Genomic DNA, 19,582 nt, shown 5'->3' on the forward strand with positions numbered 1-19,582 from the left:
GCTGGCTTGAAGCATAATATTAAAAAAAAAGATCATGGCAATTTGTCCCATCACTTCCTGGCAAATTGAGGAAGAAGGAATGGAAGGAGGGTCAGATTTTATATTCTTGGACTCAAAAATGAGTGTAAGACAGTGGCTATAAGCCATGAAAGTAAAAGATGCTTGCTCCTTGGAAGTAAATCTATGGCAAATCTAGACAGCATACTAAAAAACAAAGACATCAGCATGCTAACAAAGGTCCATATAGAAAAAGCTAAGGTTTTTCCAATAATAACATATGACTGTGAGAGTTAGACTATAAGGATAGTTGAATGCTGCAAAACTAATATTTTTGTATTATGGTGCTAGAGAGGACTTTCCAGGCTTGGATAATAAGGAAACCAAATCAGTCAATATTTAAAGAAATTTATTCAGACTATTTATGGGAAAAATAAACAATGATACTACACTTGATCTTAGCCAGAAGGCCAAGAAGTGATTGGAAAGATAAATACTGAAGCTGAAGCTTAAATACTTTGGCCTCACTGGAGACTCATTGGAGAAGACCTGATATTGGGAAAGATTGAAGGCAAAAGGAGAAAAGGACAGCAAAGGATGAAATGCATAGACAGTGTCACAGAAGCCCTGAACATGAGCTTGGACAGGCTTCAGAAGATAGTGGAGATAGCAGGGCCCAGCGTGTTATGGTTCATGGGGCATTGAGTCAGACACAACTGAACAACAACAACACGCACTTACTATGTGCCATGCAGGATACTAACCCCCAGGAATACAAAAAGCAGAAGCAAAAACAATACCTGCCCTCACTGCTGCTTCTGTTTTAACAGAAAGGTTAGCATAGGATTGTGGAACAACTGCACCAATTGTAAGCTAGATCAAAAAGAGTCCTCTTACTGCAGGTTTGGCTGATCCATGTCACTGGGGTCACTCCTCTAGACCAATAATAATGATAGCAATCAAGTATCTTATACTTGAAGGCTTACAAAGCACTTTATAAATATCTCATTTTATCCTCACGGCAATCCTGGGAGATCAGTGCTATTATTATTCCCATTTTATAGGGGAGAAACTGAGGCAAACAGAGGCTAAATGACCTGCCCAGGTTTATATAGCTAGTAAGTATTTGAGGTTGGATTTGAACCTTGGTCCTCCTGACTCCAGGCCAGAGTTCCACTCATAGCATCACCTAGCTGCAATTGTATTCTTTCCTCTACCTGAGTTTGTTATTTTATCACCATCTATCTTTAAAAGGAGGAAGAGCAACTGCTAGCCTTTCTCATTTGGTATGAAATTTCTTGGCTCCACATGGTCTGTCATACCAATAGACTCTGTTAAAGATGTCAAGAAATGATGAACAAATATAAAAAAGCAGAAAAACTAAATTTCTCACAGATCATAATCAATAAAATAGTAATTCACACAGGAAACAAAAGCAAAACATATAAATTTAAGGGTAACTAAGTGATGACATGCAGAATAATAAATGGATTAAAGAATAAAACACAAAAATTAACAGCTATGTAGAAGGTGATAACAGTGAGACAATTTGGGTGATGTAACTAAAGCAACTATAATCTAGTAAAAAAACTGATTCTCTAGAGAATCTAGGATTGTAGAATCATAGATTTAGAGCTGGAAAGGTGCTTAAAAACCATCTGGTGTTGAGCTAATTGAGGCCAAGAGGTTAAATGTTTTTATTTTAACTGAGGTAACTAATGGCCACAAAAATTCTATTCCTATGTCTCATTCTAGCATGGAGGTGGCCCTGGGCTCTCATTTGCTACACTGTCAAAGGGTATAATTTGACAGTTAATATAATATGTTGGAAAGGCTTCTGATACAGTTTCCAAGACAGAAATAACAAAACTGACAGCTTGAGGGCTTTCTATAATGTTTGGTCTCTTAACTCTATGCCTTTTCTAATTATGGACAGTTGAATATGGTTTTGCCTTGTAGAATTTTGTAACTGCATGTGGTCTGTAAACTCCCTCTGAAGAATGTATATGGATCTGTATCGTCAGCTATGAAATATGTATATGTATAGACACATTTATGTGTAGCTATAGTAATAATTGGGGCAGCGAGGTGGCATAGTGGACAGAGCTGGGTCTGGAGCCAGGAAAACTTATCTTGCTAAATTCAAATCTGGCCTCAGACATTTGCTAACTGAGTGACCCTGGGCAAATCATTTAATCGTATTTGTTTCAGTTTCCTCATCTGTACAATGGACTGGAGAAGGAAATGGCAAATCCCTCCATGATCTTTGCCAAGAAAACTCCAAAAGGGATCACAAAGAGTCAGACATGACTGAAACAATTGAACAACAATAACAAAATATTAATAGTGGACAAGATTTATTAAGCACTTACTATGTGCTGGCCATTTTTTTTTTATCATCTCAGATAAAATGGAAACAGTGAAACAGTCCTTACCTTTAAGGAGCTTATATTCTAATGGGACTAACAACATATATACATGCTAGTATATGCATATTATATACAAAATAAATTCAAAATGATAATGGAAAGTACTAGTATCCAGGGAAATCAGGAAAGCACTCATGTAAAATAGGAGCAGCCAACAACTTCCCTGAGCCAAATCTGGCATGCCACCTGCTTTTATATTGCTCCTGAGCATAACAGGAGCTAAGAATAGCTTTTTATATTTTAAAATAAAGTTTTACATTTTAAAACGCAAAATTCATTCTTATTTTGCATGCTGCACAAAAACAAGTAGCCTTCAGATTTGGCTTATGGACTATAGTTTTTGGGCCACTGATAGAAAGTAATATTTCAGGTGAGTTTTGAGAGAAACCAAGGATTCTTACCTGGAGATGAGGAGGGAGTGCATTCCAGGCATGGAGGATAGCTAGTACAAAGGCATGGAGAGGGAAATGGAATGTTGTATGTGAAGAATAACAAAGAGGCCAATATGGCTGGATCACAGAGTAAGGGGAGGGATTTGATATGGAAGAAGAAAAGTAAGATGAAGTAAGTGAAAATTTTTGTTGATTTAAAAAATAAAATATTTTTAAATAAGTTTTTATTGATACCTTTATTTTTAATGTCATGTTTATTTCCAGTTGTCTCCTCCCCAGCCCCAATCCTCTAAAAGAGATATCTCTTGCAACAATGAAGAAAATGTATAGTTGTGTTCCATACCAATGTGTCCCTACCTCTTACAAAGAAACAGGATGAGGTATCTCAATTCTCTTCTTTGAGATTGAGCTTGGTCACTATAATTTTATAGCATTTATTTTCTGTTGTAGTTGTTTTTCATTGCTGTAGTTGTAATGCATATTATTTTCCTGGTTCTGCTTACCCCACTTTGCATCAATTTATACATCTTTCCATGCTTCTTTGTATTCATCATTTCTTACAGTACAATAAAATACACCGGGGCATATAATATACCACAATTTGTTTAGTCCTCCAATTGGTTGTTTTTGGGGCCTTGCTAACCACAAAAAAGATCTACTATAAATATTTTGGTGGCTATGAGACCTTTTTGTCATTGACTCTTCTTTGGGGTATAACCCTAAGAAAGGAATCTATGGATTGGGAAGTACGACATTTAGTCACTGTCTTGAGAAGAGCTTTAAATTCCCGGCAGAGTAGTTTGGTTAGAATTAATGCATGATTGGGAGTTATGTGAAGCCTTGGAATGATGTGCTGAAGTCCGATTATGAAGGACTTTAGAGGTCAAAGAAAGTTTATATTAGGTGCTTTATAAAAAAGTCCTTAAAACTTCTTGATTGGGAAAGTGACATGGAGAAAATTGTTGCTTAGAATTATCCATTTGAAGCTATGCAGAAGAAAAATTGAAAGCAGGGAGAATTGTGAATAATTTTTGTTCTCTTGTTAGTATTGCCTCCCGTATTTGTTATCCTTTTAGAAGAAATAAATGTTCAGTTTACAAAGGTGATGCTTTCAGTGTTTTATTGGAATGTTTCTTGGAAATAATTATAAAAGGATTTGTAGAGAACATTCAGGCAGTTGAATAAAAACATTTAACCAAGCCATAGACAATAAGATAAATGACCCAGCACAGGCTACTGCCATGTTGGTAGAGTGGATAGAATGTAGTCAGAAAGATCCAGATTTGAATCTTGCCTCCAACACTTATTGTCTGTGTTACCATGGGCAAGTCACTTAAAAAAAAAACAAAAAACTCTTACCTTCCTTAGAATTGGTACTGGGAAGGGGGCAACTGGGTAGCTCAGTGGATGGAGAGCCAGGCCTAAAGATGCGAGGTCCTAGGTTCAAATCTGGCCTCAGACACTTCCCAGCTGTGTGACCCTGGGCAAGTCACTTGACCCCCATTGCCTAGCCCTTACCACTCTTCTGCCTTGGAGCCAATATACAGTATTGACTCCAAGACGGAAGGTAAGGGTTTAAAAAAAAAAAAAGAATTGGTACTGGGTAGTGATTCCAAGGCAGAAGAGCAATAAGGGCTAGGCATTTGGGGGTAAGTGACTTGACCAAAGTCCCATAGCTAGGAAGTACCTAAGGCCAAATTTGAATCCAGGTCCTCCAGGCTCCAGATCTGGCACTCTAATCACTGTGCTACCTAGTTTCCCTTTGGGCAAGTCACTTTTAATTTTTCTGAGCCTCAGTTTCTTCATCCATAAAATGGTGATAAAAATAATAGCACTTGTAGTACTTACCTCAGAAGGTTGTTGTTAAGGCTTAAAATAGATAGTGTGTCTAAGGCACTTTATGAACCATAGAGTTCTATATAAATGTCAGCTATTATGGTCAATTATGAACATATTAGTGGAAGGACTGGGAAAGGGTATGTGTGGGATTTCTGTGTTAGGCTTGGTGAGGAAAAAATTAAACCATGTGCTTTTTTTTTTGCCTTTTAACAATGCTGGCTAGTTTTAGAAAGACCCTGTTTCAGATTCCCTGGTTTTAGTTAAATAACATAATAAATAAATAGCATAAATAACATAAATGTATGAATGAATAAAGCATTAAGTGGTGTGAATTTTAAAATCTCCACCTTGCTTGGTCTAGCACCCAGGATTGTGCACACCCACTACACCAGCATGTGCTAGTTAATAACAAATCAGAAACAACTAACTGCCCCCCTGGGCTGTCCTAAGCCAAGCTTGAGCCACCATTGGCACTTGTGAGGCAGAGGAAGTGACGTAGAGAGTAGCCTCTGGAATTCACTCACTTCCTGTGGACAGGGCTAGGCCCCAGTTCGTGATAGGAGCTTGAGCAGGAAGGAGGCCCGCAGACAGCTTCCCTTCAGATCGGTCATGTGAGTCAAGGACTGATTCTCTTCTCTACCTTGACCTTTGGGCCTAAACTCCCTCTGGCTCTGCCAGAAGGCTGAGTTAACCTTTTTCCTTTTCCTCCTCTCTCCTCTCCCTCTCCTATTTTCTTACTCCCGTTGTGATTAAACCACCATAAACTCCATTCTGACTTGAGTGTTTCATTTTAGGAATTTCGTAAGTAAATTCCTTGGCGACCATAAATTAATATTATAACAATCTCCAAGGTGATTTTCTCAATCACAGTGGCTACTATGTGTAGAGCATTGTGCTAAGCCTCAGGAATACAAATAGAAAAGTAAGCAGTCTCTACTCTCAAGAAACTTTACTTTTTTTTTTAAATTAAAACCCTCACCCTTCCATCTTAGAGTCAATACTGTGTTTTGGTTCCAAGGCAGAAGAGTGGTAAGGGCTAGGCAATGGGGATTAAGTGACTTGCCCAGGGTCACGGAGCTAGAAAGTGTCTGAGGCCAGATTTGAACCCAGGACTTCCTGTCTTTGGGCCTGGCTCTCAATACACTGAGCTACTCAGCTGCCCCCTTCAAGAAACTTACTTTCTAATGAGGGAGACAACACATGGAAAGTTTCTGAAGCAAGTCACATGGAAAAGTCCCATGGCTCTTAGATTACAGCAGCAAAATAGATAGTAATGTTTCTTCTTCGCCATCATTTCCAGTGAAAAAAAATATGTGGATATTTCTACTGATAAAAGTCATTATTTTCTGCCCATTTAATGAGAATGAAGAAGAAATTTCTTGTCAAGAAACTTGGTGGCAAGAACTTTCTTTTCTGGGTCTTCCATAGCCATGGAAAGGAACCTATTTCCAGAATACAAACTGCTATAGCTAAGACAAATTATGGTGTTTTAATCTCTAAAATGTTCCAGTTAAAGTTAACTTCCATACTGTCACAATCAAAATCTATTTAATCTTCCCGATTTCATCATTAAAAGACATATTACATGTATCCTGGGTTTTCAAAGGCTATTGCCAGTAGAGCACATGCTCTGGCCCTACCTAGATTGTAATGGTTTTAAGTATGATCTCAGTGAAGGACTACATGTCAGTCAGCCAAGGTTCAGTCTAGTAAAGTTCCAGAGAATCATCACCAAAAAAATCAGTCACCAGTACTAATGGTAGAGTTGTGAATTAATCCAACCATTCTGGAGGGCAATTTGGAATTATGCCCAAAGGGTGCTAAAAGACTGTCTGCCCTTTGATCCAGCCATAGGGCTGCTGGGTTTGTACCCCAAAGAGATAATAAGGAAAAAGTATTGTACAAGAATATTCATAGCTGCACTCTTTGTGGTGGCCAAAAACTGGAAAGCGAGGGGATGCCCTTCAATGGGGGAATGGCTGAACACATTGTGGTAAATGTTGGTGATAGAATAATGAACTGGAGGGATTCCTTGTGAACTGAAATGACCTCCAGGAATTGATGCAGAGTGAGAGGAGTAGAACCAGGAGAACACTGTACACAGAGACTGATACACTGTGGTACAATTGACTGCAATGGACTTCTCTACTAGCAGCAATCCAGGACAATTCTGAGGGACTTATGAGAAAGAATGCTATCCACATCCAGAGAAAGAACTGTGGGAGCAGAAACACAGAAGAAAAACATTTCCTTGATCACATGGTTCAATGGGGATATGACTGGGGATGTAGACTCTAAATGATCACACTAGTGCAAATATCAATAATATGGAAATAGGTCTGGATGAATGGTACATGTAAAACCCAGCTGAATTACTCATTGGCTACAAGATCGGGGAGGGAGGAAGGTAACCATGGGAAAATCTCATAAATAAATTAATTAATTTAAAAAATCAGTCACCAGTAAATTTTTTTTGACCACAGCAATTCCTGAATACCATTACTAGTGTATGAAGGGGTTGCCCTCTTTCAGTGAAGAAAATGCCAATAGTAATCATATCACAACTCTCTTCAAGTACTGAATAAAAACATGCACACTGTTACAGTTTATTAGGTATTTTTCTCTTAACAATCCTGTGAGCTAGGTATCATAAGTATTATCCCAACTTTATAAAAGAGGGAATTGAGGCCTAAAGAGTGACTAAGAGTCTTGCCTATGGTCACAAAATCGAGTAAATGTCAGAAGTAGGACTATAAACCTAACCCTCTCCCGACTCCAAGTTTAAGGCTATTTTTACTGTATGTTCAAGCATACTCATGTGTAGCACTGGGCTCCTCCTCCAAGAATTTGAGCTTAAGATAGTTTGCTAGGGTATAACTACCCAGGATTCAAAGTACTAAGTGTATTTAGATTACTAAAACTATAGCTGAGGAGCCCCCACCAATGTGCTCCCCTGGGATAGCTATAGGACACAACTACCTCAGGGAAAAGGCATTTACTATTATTTTTAGAGAGCTTTGGAAAGTGAATAAAAAATCATAGTCATTATTATTAAATAGAATAGTAAGGAAAAAATGTACTCTTCACAAATTTGGAATATTCTCTCATAAATCCACACGGTTTCAGTGGGAAGAGTGGATATACTTTTAGTTCATGAATAGAAAGGGGCACGCATAGGGAATACATGTAGCCAAGGCACATGTAAGATGGGACATTCCATGCCTCCTTTGCTATAAGTTGCTGGTACTCTCACACTATTTCCCAGATTTTAATATTATAGTCATTCCCTGGGCATTGCTCCACTGGACCCTGCTTTGGATGTTCCTTCATTGCTTAGTCGGACCTACTATGGCCTTTAGCTTTTGACTCACTTGACATCCTGGACTATAGTCTAAGCACTTAAGACCACTAAACACTTTCAGAATGAACTTGAGAGAGGGCAGAGCCAAGATGGAGTCTTAGTAGCCGCAAAAGCCACGACTGCTTTGACTGTCTTTCCAAAGTGCTTCAAAATGACAGGAGTCAAAATCCAACAGCAAGGCAGAGTGAGGAGACTCTCCCACTGAACATAACTTGAAAGAATTGATTTTCACTGGGCAAGGGGGGAAGTAGAAGCAAAACTGCACACAGAAGGGTGCTGGCCAATCACTCTCCCATCTACTGCACCAGATTCCAAACCTGGGCATAGGCCAACTTTGGGATCCCAGGACATAGGAAACACCAACAAAAGAGCACCTCAGACCCACCCCTTGAAGTCCAAGGTCCTGGCTCAAGCCTGCAGTGAGGTGTAGAAGCTCTGCACCCTTTCAAGCCCCCTTGGCTTTAGTGAAGACAGCCCCATGGCAAAATAGTTCAAAATGTCTAACCCTGCAAGCCAGCAGAGGAGACAGAATCAGCAAGCAGCTTTTAGAATTCCCGGACCTCTGGCAAAAAAAAAAGGCTGGGAAAGTGAGCAAATAGTAAAGAGAACCAGTAGGGGATGGTGAGATCCAAGCAACCACATGAAAAATTTTAATGAAAACCAAACCAAACCAAACTGAAATTGGTCTCAGACTCTAGAAGAATGAACTTTGAAAGCAAAGGCTAAGAACAGGACAAGTCTTTCCATAGGGGACTCTTATCTCCTAAAAGGGATCCTATCAAGAAAATCTCCAGGGGGCAGCTGGGTAGCTCAGTGGATTGAGAGCCAGGCCTAGAGATGGGAGGTCCTAGGTTCAACTCTGGCCTCAGACACTTCCCAGTGACCCTAGGCAAGTCACTTAACCCCCATTGTCTAGCCCTTACCACTTTTCTGCCTTGGAACCAATACACAGTATTGATTACAAGACAGAAGGTAAGGGTTTAAAAAAAAAAAAAGAAAATCTCCACTACTTTTGCCAACTCAGCTTCACAACTGGAACTGTGCTCTGCTTGATGTAATTCCAATGGAGGTGGGGTAGAGAAATTCTATCCCTGCCCTCCCCCCTTCCCCCCACTTTCTGTACCTTCCAAGAGATGCAAGAGAAAAGTAGTAATAATTATTATTTCAGACTAAGATACTCCAGTGGCTTGCCATTTCTTTCTTCAGCTGATTTTGTTGTTGTTCAGTGGTGTCCAACTCTTTCTGACCCTCATTTGGTGTTGTAAAGAAGAAAAGGGGTTATTTTTAAAAGGATTGGACTGGATTATTTTCACCAGGAATTTATATTAATTCCAAGGAGATTTATTTACAAAATGTAAAAAGAGTGAAAAAAATCAGAGAGAGAATAGGTTAAGATATCTAGCTTAAGCACTAAGTAATTTACTCCTGGGCAGGGAGAGTTAGTCCTTAGGCCTCGGCAAAGCCGAAGACCTGGGGAAATCTCTCTCAATAGGTAAGTCTCTCCTGAGGCTAGTTTTCTCAGAAAATCCAGCAGTTAAGAGTCAGTTTTTCACTCACCACGTATCAGTTCAAAGGAAGAGATTTTAGAACAGCCTCACCAGGAACAGGGTCTTGGGTCCAGCCTCCACTCCAAAGAATGAAGCACTCTCCCTCACAGGAAGTGACAGCTCCTTTTAAAGACTCTTCTTTTGTGGCACTTCCTGTGTCTTCCCCTAATTTTACCTCTACCAATCTCAGTTGAAGATTTGCTTTAAGACTGCCCAGGGGAAGTTAGTTTAATTCTGATTCATCACTCACTATTGCACATGTGGGTCACAGACCTCTCACTTAATGATTAAGTGGGATGTTTAGTTATACTTTTGGTGATTAGATCTAAAAATTGGGTAGATCTCCATATATAACTTTTACGTAGGGTGTTTACACTTTTGGTGATTAAATCTAAAAATAGGCAGAGGTTACAATTTAATCTTCACAGTGTTTTCTTGTCAAAGATATTAGAGTGGTTTGACATTTTCTTCTCCAATTTACTTGACAGATGAAGAAATAGAGGCAAACAGTAAAATTATTTGCCCAAGAGCACACAGCTAATAAGTGTCTGTGGTCACATTCAAACTCAGGACCATGTCTTTTCTCACTCCTGGCTCACCATACAGTTCACCACCTAGCTGCCCTATACTGGTAGTGGTCTACAGCATTTATATAGTGCTCTGAAATTTGCATAGCACTTTATGCATTACTTCTTTTGAGTCTCACAATAACCCTACGAAGCAACTGGTATTATCTCCATTTTATCAAAGAGGAAACAGAGGGAGTCATAGATTAAGTGATTTGTTTAGAGATACAATGCCAGGAGCAAAATTTGAACTAAGGTCTTCCAGATCAAAAGTTCTATCTATCCACTGCTTGATTCTCTCTGTCCACTTGCAATACTCCACCTGGGTGGGTTCCAGCTTTTTCAAATAAAATTCTCCATCTTTATCATTTGCCTGTATAAAACAACTGGACCAAATTTCTGCTGACTTTCCTGACCCTTTCACATGCAAATGAGCCACTTGAAAGTCTTAACACCTTACCAGTTATTATTTTTTTATATCTGACCCTTATTGATATCCATCTTATGTGGGAGGGGAAGAGAGAACGAATGGTTCAGTAGATCAAGATTCCCGATTAACACCTCCAATGCAGAAGTAGGCTCTGGGGCTGAGTTCCATTTTTCATAGGTACTTAATAATTAAAAGGGAGAGAGGAAACTTGTAGGAATGTTATAAAAAGCTAACCCTTTTTCTGAAAGAGAGGCGGGCTCTTTTTTCAATTTGGCTATGCAGGTACTGGAATTATCTCCCTTCATTAATGAGACGTTGAAGGAAAAACCCAGTAAAGAAACTGAATTAATACCAAATGAATGTGACATCATGGTGGACTTACTGATACCTTTAAGCCTCCTGCCTTTTCTATGGCTTTAAAGCAAAAATCCGGCACTAGAGAAAGAGAACTCTTTCTGTGAAACTTGTTCAGGCTCACACAGGTGCATCAAGAATCAAAGGACTCGGGTTCAAGTCCTGCTGGATGACAGAACCTAGGCTAGTCATTTCACTTCCCTGAGCTTCAGTTTCCTCATCTGTAAAAATGAGTGGATGGGCCTGGTGGGCCTGGATGGTCTCTGAAGAGGCCCCTTCTAACTCTACCTCTAGGAATCTCAGGAATCCTCCAAACCACCCTGCTCCCATCGAGGACCCTCGCAGCAGATGGGCTTCCAGCCGGATCCCGGCATCCCCCGCAGCGGCGCCATCACGTGACGCCTCCTAAACCGCGGGGAGCCCCCCCCTGGCAACGAACCTCTGAAGGCCCGGGAGGGGCGGGGGGGGGGGGAGGGAGGAGCTGGGCCGAGGAAGGGAGAGAGGGAAGGAGGGAGGGAGGGGAGGGGCTTCCTTTCGCCCGCCCTGGAAGAGCGCACGGGGAGCGGCCCGGGCTGCCCTAGCTCTCGGTCCCGGCGGCGGGGGGAGGGGGGGGGCGCGATGCCGCGGGCCCAGCTAGAAGCTGCGGAGAGATCGCTGAGGTAAGCCTGTCCGCCGCGGAGACTTCTGGGAAGAGGCGCTCGAAGTCGGGGGAGGGGGTTGGGAATGCTTGTGTCCCCCTCTCCCTCCCCCCCCCCCCCCACGCTAGAGAAGAGGGGAAAGGGGCTCGGGAGGGGGCGGGGGGTGGAAGATCTGGAGGGAGTCCTGGAGTGCCCTGCGAGGATCTCTGATCCCGCTTTGTCAGTCTGAGTCTGTCTGAGACTGTCTCTGTCTGTATCTGGGTCTCTCTGTCTGAATCTGTCTCTGTCTCTGTCTGAGTGTGCCTCTGTCTGTCTCTGTCTCTTTTTCTATCTCTTTGTATTTGTGTCCTCTGTGTCTGGCTATATATTTGTTTCTCAGTCTCTGTATGTATCCATCCATTTCTCTCTGTTTCTGTCTGCCTTTCTCTGTAGCATCTGTGTCTGTCTCTCTGTGCCTCTCTCTACTTCTTTGCCTCTCATTCTCTTTGAGTTTCTGTCTCTCATAGTGTATCTGTGCACTGTGTCACATTGTACAAGTCTGTAACTGGGTCTCAGGCTGTTTCGATGCCTCTCTCTGTGTCTCCCTGTGCCTCTGTCTGTGCTGGTGCTTAGCAAGATGCTTCTGTGTTTATCTTTCTCTGTATCTATCTCTGTGCCTCTATCTATATCAGTCTTTATTTGTGCCTGGGTGTCTCTTTTTTGCCTTTCTCTCTCTGTGTGTCTATTTATGCCTCCCTGTCTCTGTGCTCCTCTCAGTAAGTCAGATTTTGTCTCTTTATGTCTCTGTGTCTTTCTGTGCCCATCTATATGTCTGTCTGTCAGTCTCTGATTCTCTGTGTCTGTCTCTGTGCCTCTGTCTGTTTCTATCTTCATGTATCCATATCTGTCTATGCCTGTCCCTGTGTCTGTCTGTTCCTCTTTTTGTGTGTCTGTGTGTCTGCTAGTATATACTTCTGATTCTCTGAGCTTGTCTCTGATTCTCTGTCTCTGTATCTCTTTCATCTTTGTGTCTTTCTCTGTCTAGAGATGTGTCTTTGGGGATCCGTGGGATGGTGTGTCTGTAATTTTGATTGTGTGCTTGCTGATGTGGACATTTAACACATTTCAGATTGGCAGGCAGTCAGGAAAGCAAACTCAATGTGGGGAAGCTAGTTGTGAGTAAATGGAGGTAGACTGGCTTCCTATTTTAACTTCTCAGATTTTCACAGAATGTTGCGGAGGTTGACAGAGTATTTGCGTAATTCTGCTAATTTCAACGAAAAAAGGAGCATGTTTGAATAGCAGTTTCTTTCTACTATTCTTCTCTGTCTCTCTCACAGGAGGTCCTGATTTGACTCTGTGGGGAGAACCTAAGGCAGAAAAACCCAAGTGCAGATGTACATAGAGTAGGGTGTTTATTTATTCATCGGCCAAATATAGAATTTTCCCCCCAAAGGTGGTGGTTATGGATACTTAACTTGTTTTGCTTTTTTATTGTTTCATTTAATAGGGTCCCGCAGGTCTTTAAAAGAAGACAAATTCCATTCACAGAGTAATTTCAGCACATGGGGCTTTGGAGTGAATCTGTTGTTTTATTTTTTCTTTTAAACATAGATTTTGTGTTGGAAAATGGCTTTCCAAGTTTTTGTTCTTTATGAAGTAGTTTAGGTATTTGCAAATCATTTTTATTTATGTAGCTTACATGAACTAAATGAGTAAGAAAGCTTGGAATTAAAGACTTTTAAAATGTTTAAAGGTACTTAGCCATTTTAGGATTTTAGATTTAGAACAAGGACCTTAAAAGACATCAAGTTAACCCCTTCATTTTTCAGATTAGATTTATCTGATAGTCTAGGAGTTCTTAACCTTTTCTTGTGTGCCTATCTGTTTATTGCTCTGGCTGTCTTTAACTTTGTGCATTTGTATCTGTCTATGCCTAAATCTGCATCTAGCTGTGTCTCCCTCTCAAGCTATTTCTATTTCTGATTCTATGAACTTCTTTGTCTCTGATTCCCTTTCTGTGACTCCATCTCTGCATCTGTATTTCTGCCACTATGTACATCTATTTCTGTGTCTCTATCTCTGTGTGACTTTGTAAAATCTAAACGGTAAAGTCTAATGTTTTTAACTACATTACATAAATACATAAGATTACAAAAGAAACTAATTATGTTGAAATACAGTTATCAAAGTATTTTTTAAAAGCTGATGGATACCCCATTAAGAACTTCTCATTGAATCCCCTCATTTTTCACATAAGGGAATGTAGGCCATTAGAATTTAAGTGATCTGGCCAAAGTCAGAGAGCTAATTGGTGACAATCAGAATTAGAACCTCGGGGGCAGCTGGATTGCTCAGTAGATTGAGAGCCAGGCCCAAAGACAGGAGGTCCTGGGTTCAAAATCTGACCTCAGATACTTCCCAGCCGTGTGACCCTGGGCAAGTCACTTAACCCCCATTTTGCCTAGACCTTACACCCTTCTGCCTTGGAGCCAATACCCAGTATTGATTCTAAGATGGAAGGCAAGGGTTTAAATTTTTTTTAAAAGAATAAAATAAATTAAAAAAAGAATCAGAACCTGGGTCTTTTAGCTCCCAGTCAGATTTTCTTTCAACTTTATATAATTCATGTTGTCTCACTCCCTTCTCTCTTCTCTCCCAGAGTTAACAGGCAATTCAATTTGGGTTATACATGTTTTATCATACAAAATTTATTTCCATATTATTCATCTTTGTAAGTGAATAATATTATAGAACCAAAACCCCAAATCATATACTCAAATAAACAACTGATAAATCTTATGTTTCCATCTGCATTTATACTACAACAGTTCTTTCTCTAGAGGTACATAGCATTTTTTTTTCATAAGTCCTCCAGAATTGTCCTGGATTATTGTATTGCTGTTGGTAATAGAGTCTATCACATTTGATTGTTCTACACATTGAAAGCTTTTGAGCAATGTACTTGCCCAAGGTGGTAAACGAGTTAGTGGCAGGGATGCAACTTGGCACTTTACAAAATGAAATATCTAATCAAGATATTTATAATTTTACACTGTCTACACAGAATATTTCCTTTGACACATGGATGAAGGAATCATCCTGATGGCTGCAGTTATTGTCATAAGTGGCAAAGTTTATTCAGTTGATATGGGAATTTGCCTGCTAGCAGAAGGAAATGTATTGTGATTGGGTAATCTATGAAAATGCATTCCCTTTTTTCCCATCCCTAGTGTGAGTGGGAACAAAATTCTGCAAGGTGTTTCTCTTTAACATTGCAGAGAGCCATTTCACTTCAAAAAACATTTATTATTCACTATGCTTGTTATAGAAGGAATCACAAAAATAAATAATATTTGGTCTTTCTGTTAGAGACCTTACTATAATCCTACAATCTAGTGGTGGAAAGGCTAAGTGGATGCGGAGAGATAACATGGAAAACAGGTTAAATATAAATTCTGAAGAAGGTTAATTATGTGCTTCTCCCATATGAAGATGACATGACATACTTACAATCAAGCACTTTTGTGAAATTGTTTAAATCTTCAGTTCAGGTCAGGCATTAAAATAATATGTGAGGAGAAACACCTTTTTATTAAGTATTTTTATTTTTTCTCAGTTACATGTAAGTAAAACATTTTAACATTTGTTTTTTAAAATTTGAGTTACACATTCTCTCCCTCCCTTTTCCCTACCTTGAGAAAGCAAATAATTTGATAGACTATATATGTGCAGTCACGTAAAACATTTCCATATTAGCTATGTTGCAAAAGAAAACACAGGCTCAAAAAAAAATGAAAGGCCAGAATAAGAAGGCTTAAAAAGTATGCTTTACTTTGCATTCAGACTCCCATCAACTTTCCCTTTGAAGGCAGATAGCATTTCAGCATGAGTCCTTTAGAATTGTCTTGGATCTTGTATTGCTGAGAATAGCTGTCATTCATAGCCGATCATTATACAATATTGCTGTTAATATGGACAATGTCATTCTGGTTCTCTACTCATTTCCCTTTGCACATGTCTACAGAAGTCTTCCCAAGTTTTTCTGAAAGTATTCTGCTTAGGAAATACCATGTTTTGTCCTTACTTTCTGTCATAATAACGACCTTAAGACAAGGGCAAGGGCTAGAAAATTGGGGCTAAGTAACTTGTCCAGAGTCACACAGCTAGGAAGTGTATGAGGTCAAATTTGAATCCAGGTTCTCCCACCTCCAGGCCTGACATTCTCTCTACAGTGCTACTAGCTGCTTCTGGCAAAACCTTTTAACAGAATAACAGAACAACAGGATATTAAAAAGGAAATATAATTTTTAAAGAGCTGATAGATAACATCAAATATTTATTATGTGTTATGTATCTCCCTTTGTGTTTGTGTGGCTGTTTTGACTGGTGTGCAGACCAGATTGGTCGACATTCAAGATACATATACTATTTGATTTGGCAATGTAAAATTGCACGAGGATGCTAGTTAAAGCGTAAATGGAAAAACCCTGACTTTCTATTTCAGCTTCTCTGATAAAATTTCACAAAATGTTGACTTTTAGATGAAACAAAATTTGAGTTACTTAGTTCTTATTCTATCAAAAAGAGCATATTTGAATACTGTCTAGATTAATTCCTTCAATTTCTAGATAAAGAGACCAAGAAGTGGCCAACTCTGACTTGTATAGTGTCATAATTTAGCTGCCAAGGAGTTAAAAGCCTGTGTTCTTGACTGCCAATACTTTGCTTTATTTAGAAATATCATATATAATACATGTAAAATATATGGCATTTATATATTTTTGCTTCAAAGTATTCACATTTAGCTTTGTTAAAATCAGCTCAAGACAGACAACACAGGAATGAATATACAAGATTTAAGATGTATCTGTTAACCACTGAAAAGTATCTTTTCCCTCCAGATGCGCAGGTTCCCATACACTTGTTTTCTTTAGTGGGGAGTTTTAGCTTATTTTTCCAATTTTGCACCCTTTTGGCTTTTTTACATTAATTTGCTTTTGTTTATTAGTTATTGCAGTTTAGGTCACAAAAAAGAGGGGGAAGGAGTGGCTAAATTTAGGAGGAAAACAAAAGATTTAGGAAAGAATGTCAGGGATAATAAAATAATGGAGGCAAAAAAAGGGAACGGAAAAAAAGAAGCATCTAACCAGTTTCTGTGTGTTGTGTTTGTTGATTTAACTCAACAATGCAAATTAACATGGGCCTTGAAATGAAAAGAAATCAGGGCAGACCAGAATTATGTTATATATGTGTAGCTGAGCATTTTCATATAAATAGCAAATTCAAACCTTAATATAATTGTTTTTTATGATAATGCTTACTGTCTTTAGATGTAGAGTTGCCAACATATTCAAGGTAGGAAGAGATGGATAAATCATTGAAGACAGGTAGTTTGGAGTTTGCTGTAAGCTAGCTAGGTCCCTTTTCTCCTTGTAATAAAGTGACTTTTCTCATGGAAAAGACAGCCTTTTAACAGAAATTCTTTTTTTTTCCCTTTTGAAGACTAACATACATGAAATAAGTTTTTGTGCTCTTAGATTATATTCTTTTCTTTCATAGGAAATTGTAGAATTTAGAGCAGAAAGAGCTTTTAGAGACCATCCTGTTCAAACTTGTCATTTTGCAGGTGAGAAATTAGAGGCCAAAAGTTAAGTGACTTGTCCAAGATCACACAGGTAGTTACAGAGCTAGGTGTTAAGCCCTAGTCTTTTTGCTACCTACTTATTGCGTTTTTTTCCTAACAGTAGGTTGTAAGTTCAGAAATGAGAAAAATGTCTCTAAATAGAGAAAGGGATGTGTCTTTAAAGTGGAAGTAAAGCTCAGGGGGTAGAGAATGTTCCTGCCAAGGGAGGGAACCCTTCTGGATCTTGAAGCTTTTCTGCTTATTGGTAGGAACCAAAGGAAGCACTCACCTCCACAGTTAGTCATTTTGCTCCCAACAGGCCTCAGTGGAATGTCAGAGTATGCCTTTGATTTTAAACTAGTTGTGTGACTACTTTAAGCCCTTTGCTTTCCCCTGGCTCCAAGGTAATGAAAATGAAAGCAAGCCCTAAACTAGGGCCAGTAATAGAAAGGGAAATGGAAACGCAGGAGACATATAGTAGCAAGACCACTGGATTTGAGGGCAGAGCACCTTGGTTAATTCTTAACGTTGCCTCTTCACTGCCTGTATTGCCTTGGCAAGGCCACTTACCTTCTGTTCTCAGTTACCTCTTCTGCAAAATCCAACAGTTGTCCATTTTACTTAATTCCCCACAATTTCTCACTTAATTTTTTAAAATATAATTTTATTTTAAAAATATTTTTTCAAGGGGGCAGCTGGGTGGCCCAGTGGATGGAGAGTCAGGCCCAGAGACTCGGGAGGTCCTGGGTTCAAATTTGGCCTCAGACACATCCTAGCTGTGTGACCCTGGGCAAGTCACTTAACCCCCATTGCTTAGCCCTGACTACTCTTCTACCTCAGAACCAGTACCCAGTATTGATTCTAAGACAGACGGAAAGGGTTTAAAAAATATATTTTTCCACAGTTACATGATTCATGTTCTCTCCCTCTCTTCTTCCCACCCCACTCCTGGAACTGACAAACAATTCCACTGGGTTATCATCACTCAAAAGCCATCTCCCTATTATTCAGTTACAATTTCTCTCCTTCTCTCTTCCTTTCCATTCCCATTGGGACCTAGCTTGGGCCCTCACTGCTTTTCCCGTGAACTGTTTCTTGTGTGTGGCATTCTAGGAGGACGCGCACCTCTGCTATGAGTGCTGAGCCCTTTTCAGGCCTGCTCATTGTCGAGAGAGACCCGGCTCTCACCTGTGTCTCCGAGAAACTACCTACAGCCTGGGCTGACCCAGGCCGGAGATACCGGACAGTCCTCCAGCGCCTCGACGCGTTGGAGGTGGGGTGGAAGCTCCCAACCCCCGTTATTCCGTGACGATTTCGAGACATTTTGTGTCTGTTCTGTTCTGGTGTGGTCTCCCCATGACGTGAACGTTTGCTATGTTTGTGTTCTCCTGACACACCGACACCCCCCACATCTTTAGGACGGAGGCCCAGGGGCAGACTGCAGAGTCGGAGGTCGGAGAACGTCTGCAGGCATCTGAGACGCTTTAGGCCACCGCCACGCGCAGTCAAAGGACCTACTCACACCCATGGCGTTAGGGCTTAGGACGTACTTGCATCCCTGGTAGGGGCCAAATGACGCTGGCATGCATGGGCCAATGGAGTGATAGTGGTCAAGTGGCTACGGCATCGCCTCCCACTGGACTTCCAACGCGACTTCTCTAACTGCTATAAGCTGGGAGGAGGCTACTCAACCTCAGGGCCCGCTGGAGTTTGGCTTTCTCCTGAGACCAGCCCTCTCTCAACAAACCTGTTTCCTTTTGGCTTAGAGACCTGGTTTTTGTGTCTCGGCTAAGAAATCTTCCCAGCAATGGGTAGGTGAGAATTTGTTCCAGGGACCATGAAGGTGACTGACGTAGGCCCTGTGGAGCCCCTAGAGCTTCATCCGACATCGAAGATGCCAAGGTCATCCTCTACATCCTGGACCATTGCTAGTGATGCCGACTTGTGTCTGGCCCCCTGACTTTGATAACTCTGGAAGAGAGAATGAAGCTGAGGACTCTAAGCAACTTTGCCACACGTAAATCCAGTTTACTAAAAACTGAAGACATCATCCTGTGATAGTCACGGGTCCTCTTCAAAAGTAAAGGATAGGGGCAGCTAGGTGGTTCAGTGAGAGAGTGCCAGGCTTGGTGTCAGGAGGACCCGGATTCTAATTTGGCCTCAGATACTTCCGAGCTGCGTGACCCTGGGGAAGTCACTTAACCCCTCATTGCCTATCCCTTACCGCTTGACTGCCTTGGAACCAATACTTGTATCAGTTCTAAGACAGAAGGTAAGAATTCTTTTTTTACAAAGGAAAAAATGGCAACAATATTTCTTGTCATAGCTTCCCAGTCACTTTTTTTGTCCTCCATCTCCCCAGTCTGGTCCATCCAATCTACCACTGCCAAAGAAACTTTCCTTATGCAGAGCTCAGTTTGAGTC

At 40.4% G+C, this 19,582-nt stretch overlaps 1 protein-coding gene and 1 pseudogene across 2 annotated transcripts in view; one reads left to right on the forward strand and one right to left on the reverse strand.

Moving 5' to 3' along the window:
• Positions 1-348: 348 nt before the first annotated feature.
• LOC130455686 (U2 spliceosomal RNA) lies at positions 349-479 on the reverse strand (annotated as a pseudogene).
• Positions 480-10,719: 10,240 nt separating this feature from the next.
• FBXO10 (F-box protein 10) overlaps positions 10,720-19,582 on the forward strand; it is a 111,849-nt gene continuing 102,986 nt past the window's right edge. For both annotated transcript variants that reach the window (XM_056806705.1, XM_056806706.1), the window contains exon 1: positions 10,720-11,574. The gene's annotated coding sequence lies outside the window, so the exon portion shown is untranslated. The remainder of the gene's footprint in view (positions 11,575-19,582) is intronic.

This window comes from Monodelphis domestica, chromosome 7 (genome assembly GCF_027887165.1).
Source record: "Monodelphis domestica isolate mMonDom1 chromosome 7, mMonDom1.pri, whole genome shotgun sequence".
In the NCBI taxonomy this organism is placed as follows: domain Eukaryota; kingdom Metazoa; phylum Chordata; class Mammalia; order Didelphimorphia; family Didelphidae; genus Monodelphis; species Monodelphis domestica.